The 4,990-nt window shown below is 47.5% G+C and overlaps 1 protein-coding gene across 1 annotated transcript in view; it reads right to left on the reverse strand.

The window, feature by feature from the left end:
* LOC101850651 (delta-like protein 1) overlaps positions 1-4,990 on the reverse strand; it is a gene marked incomplete at its 3' end in the record, with an annotated part of 93,205 nt that overhangs the window by 8,436 nt on the left and 79,779 nt on the right.

Here is a 4,990-nt window from a genome sequence, read left to right on the forward strand (position 1 = left end):
AGAGAGAGAGAGAGAGAGAGAGGGGGGAGACAGCAGGACAGGAAAAGAGATAGAAAGCGGGAGACAGACAGAAAGTGGAAAAAGTCTCCACAACATGTCCGGTAAAATAAACCCAAACGTGTTTGTGTGAGAGAGCGAGTGTGTATGTCAGACAGAATGTGTGTGCGTCACGGAATGCGCTTGAGTAATTGGCCAAGGCCCATCATATTACTGAGCGACCAGAGAAAAACAACAACAACAACAAAACCCCCAATATAATATACAGTACCGCAATGCATTATTTAGTAGGGAAGGAAATGTACAACAATGGCTTGCAAATTGCCACACATAACAACAATGTCTCCTCCTCCTACAATCCTGAAAAACGCAACAAAAGACGCGCGTGCTATGTGTGGGACGTGCGGGGGAGTGTCGTTAGTCTAATCAATAGACCTAAATAGATCCGACTCTCAACCCTTCCACACAATGCGTTGCAGCAAAGAAAGGATTTTAAAACGTTTCGTCCGATCGTATTATCTGAAGATCAATGGGTACATCGCCATTAGCAACGTAACAAAGATACTCGTCGAATGTAGGTGACACAGATTACGAAGCCTTTGTGACGTGTTGTTTTGGAGAGTAAACGACATACAGGTCGGAAACGCTCAATATCCCAGGAATGTCTGTGAGCGGAGAAAATGGAACTTGCATTGATGAGGAGTGACGGAGCTGTCTAGACGAAATGGCGGATAGATATGTAATATAGATCCACTCCAAACACAAGTGCTGACAAATTCGTTCATTATACAACTATCATGAATTTGTGTTGTGTCAGCGTCCTGATTTTTAACCCGTTACTCCGTATTGTTATGTAGTTGCCGCATACTTCAAAGAGAAACACAATGCCAATTTGTAAATAAATGCGTTACTGTAATTTCAGTGAAACTATCCTAATCAAGTTACATTTGATAAAAAGTAATGCCATTCTCTATTTTATGTCATGTTTCTTTTTAGGCCACGATCCAGTCTTTGCCACTGATAAAGTTATATCAAAGTTCTAGAGAGTAGTTGAAAAATGAGACACATAATACATGTATCGACTTAAATAATCGTAATTTAGTACCGAAAAAAAAAGAACGGACAGAAAAATAATAAAGAGAGGAAAAGAAAAGGGGGAAAAGTAGTAGCTATCAGTGGCGCCCTCTTGAGAGTTGCATCATATTAACAAAGGACATGTACAAACTAAATTATGCGTAAGAAAATAGTACTTTCCAATAATGCGGACCCTCAAAAAGAGCTAACGTGCCCACATTTACCGTTAGTAAGCTCAATGGCCATCTAGTGGTCATCGCACAGTTAAGTCGTCGGGTCAACAGGCGGAGGGCCAGGTATGGACAGCTGCCGGACGCGGTCAGTGTCGGCCGAGGAGCTCAAGAGCCGATAACCCGAGGATGTTTTCATTAGGGCCTGTAAATAAGTTCCGCTTAGCAGTCGATGAGCCCCCGGATTACGCCCCGATCTGTCCGCGCGCGGACCTACTTTATCGTATTATCGCGTTTTCCGCATTCTTGCGCGTGTCTCAAGTCCCGTCTGCCACGCCCGAGGCAACGGAGGACGCACCAGACACGACACTCGACGACTGACCACTCCGATGACTGACCACTTTCACGCCCGGCCGAACTTCTCGCGGGAGGAAGACGGTACTAGTTAATGTCTCCTCTCGTGACTTCTCATTACCGTAACGACGCTATTCGTCACAGATCAGTCCCAAATGTACGACCACAACGGCTACTTACAACTAGAAAGAATGGCGTTTTCAAGAGTGGAACAGACGAACCAGACTACACCAGAGAGCCCATTAACCACAAAAAAGCGCGACGGTGACGCAGAAAAAAAATCTTTCTGGACTAGTAATTGCGGTGTGAAATATTGACAAACGACGAGACAGCATGGCAATACAGCGTGATGTACGAAGTGCAAGAACACTTATAACATATTATGCAATATAAGGCAAACAAAACAAAACAAAAAAACATATTAAAAAAATAAAGAAGAAAAAATCTGCCAAAACAAACGCACCAGTGGCACTTCTAAACCACACACGTAACAATCTTAGAAGAAGAAAAGAAATGTACGTAATCTCCGTATGGGATTGAGCGCAGCGCTACGCCGGACGTGGAGCAAAATCGTAGGATCAACAAAAACCCGGGACTGAGCGGATGCCACGAGAAGAGGTACACTAGCAAAACACACCCGCCCGTTGGCAGCCCTCGATAGGCACGACATGGCCACAGCCATCATTATCGCCGACGTCCATCTGGTGACGTCACCGCCCCGAGGTGACACCTGGCCACCCAACCCGGATGACGTCACGCGCCATGACATAACCGCAAGTCAGGAATTTGTCGGGGAATTCCGTGCCGCATCATATCGTCATTGTTCTCATCAATGCAGACCATAGCCAGCGTGCACGTCTCGGCGAGGAAAAGGTCATGTAACGGTGAACAAAACTGGACACTTAAGGTGGAGCGGGGTGGCACGGGCAAGGAGGAAGTGTCAGCTGTTTCGCTCAGGGGAGAAGATCTCCGTGATAAAGGCCTGTCACTTCTCTCCGCCAGTGCGATGAGTCCTACCTACCTATCTTTACTTACGAACGCCGATCTTGCCAGTTCTTTCTATCAAGATACCGAGAGCAAAACCACGACGACGCACTTTCCCCTCGAGAGCGCGATAAGAAGTGATGCGAATCATTTGCGCGTCATATTTTCTCCCCATGTCCATTTTGCCGCATGGTCAGTCTCCGTGAAAACTTGCACTGAGAAGTATTAAGGGACATCTGACCATAAAAGCAATGTTAATACCTCTACTCAGAACTGCAGAAACCCTCACTAAACGCCCAAATCACGATTTTCTTTTCCCCTGTCCACGCGAATTTGGCCAAGCATAGCAATGTTAATATGCGCTACTAAAGTCACCCGCGGAAACGGTGCCAAATTAGCTAAGTGTTCCCAGAGGTAATGTTGTGGAAGTCAAGAAGCTTTTTACCCGGATCAGAGCATGCATCCAACCGATCATTTCGCGGGGTTTGCACAAAACCTGGAGACGTGACAACCCTACTCATGAGCCTACGAGTCGCGAGGGACATTACGATCTGCGGCATAAAGAAAACATGTGTACACTGGACGATGTTTACTTAGAAAACATTATCTGGTAACCTCTGTTCCCCTCACTCGCCGAGTTCCACCTCCACTTTACCGATTTTCAGCACAACGCATGGCCTCATTCGAATCATGAGGGGCCCGAAAAAGTAGTAAAAGTGTCAGTCGCTGCGAGGAACTCAACAACAAAAATGTACTGAGACTATTAAAGATTAGAAGTCAGCAGTGGTCACTGGGAGTCACCATCACAAGGGCTGCCTCCTAGAATTGGCAGCAGTAGGAGACTTGGTAACATCATGAGGGTTTATAGTTTGCGGACCGCGCTAGACTGGCTGGTGTTGTACCTATTGCGTTTACCGCCTCTCTTTACAGCTGCGTGGTTATTATGCTGTAAGAGGTGACGCTTTCGAATTTAATGTCTATCTCCGAGAGGGCGGGAGAGCTTTAAAAATCTCAAACATTTCAAAAAGAGGATCACCCGATTAGGGATTCGAACCACTAGCCTTGTATAACACGAAAAGGAGTTCACGGTGCGGTGTCTTTCAGTGGAGGCAAAATTACTGTGGAGGCAAAATTACTGTCTTCTCACGTCAGAGCAGACGGGACCAGGGGAGTCCGGGGCTAAGGTCAATTTGTCGGCGCGTGGACCTCTCGGCGTACTGTCAGTAGCAACGCCAGGCAAGTCCGCATATCCCCGGGATCCCTAGAGCTGCGGGAGGGGGGATGGGGGTACGGGACGTCATTAGGGACTCGCGTGCTCGGTGTACCAGAGTGAGCTGGCTATCTGGGGATCTCCTGGTCCGGAAGACGACGGAAATTCCATCGCAGACGACAAGAAAAGCAAGGGGCGGATTGAAAAACGCCAGGCGGGCAGTCCTCTCAATAATATATTATAATGTAGCGTCTAGAGAGATTTATTTGCGTATGAAATACGGTTATGTCGTAAGGAGAGTGAAAAACATAGTTTGTGTGTGTGTGTGGGGGGGGGGGGGGGGGGGGGGGGAAGGAAGGAAGTAGGTCCACGGAAAGAGAAAGAAGAGTATTCTGACTACAAAACAAGAGAATTTCCACGGGATTCTTGCGGTACGCCAAATAATGCAAATTCTCACACCAAACTAGTCAACATTATACATTAGAATTAACTTCCACGATCACCTTTAAGTTCCCGTTCCCAAGGCCTCAGCCTAAAGAGAGAGAGAGAGAGAGAGAGAGAGAGAGAGAGAGAGAGAGAGAGAGAGAGAGAGAGAGAGGGGGGGGGGAGAAACAAGGTCATCAGGGGGCAAGACTACAACTACTAAGAGCACAGAGATGTCCAACTTCCAAAAGCACCAATAAAGCACGGAAATCTTTGCCGTTTTCCCGCTAAAAGCCCGCCAAGGCTACGAGGCTGGGTCTTTGATTGTTTTCGGCGGGCTGCATTTCGCATCCAGGTTTGTTTCTTCCCCAAACAGCGAGTCGGGTACGTCTGACCGGGCGTTCCGGACTTGTTTGGTGTTACAGGAGGGCCCGTTGAGATGCCGGCACGGGGGCCCCTCCTTGGAAACACAGCTGCCCCTAGAGACGCGCGGACACTACACGGAGAGGTGGGGGAATGGAGAGAGGGAGGGAGGGAGAGAGAGAGAGAGAAAGAGAGAGAGAGAGAGAGAGAGAAAGAGAGAGAGAGAAATTTAAAACTAAAAAAAACATATTCTTTCCGTTTCTTCCTTTTTCTCTATCTATCTCTGTATTGCTCCACCACCCCCTCCCCCATATTCTTTTCCGGACTGCAGTAAGAAAAACAAAGGCTGAAAAAGGTGTCCGTCTGAACACCAAGCGATTCAATCTCTCATATTCTCTCCCCCCCCCCCCCCCCC

The sequence above is a fragment of the Aplysia californica genome, unplaced genomic scaffold, assembly GCF_000002075.1.
Source record: "Aplysia californica isolate F4 #8 unplaced genomic scaffold, AplCal3.0 scaffold00204, whole genome shotgun sequence".
NCBI classification, from domain to species: domain Eukaryota; kingdom Metazoa; phylum Mollusca; class Gastropoda; order Aplysiida; family Aplysiidae; genus Aplysia; species Aplysia californica.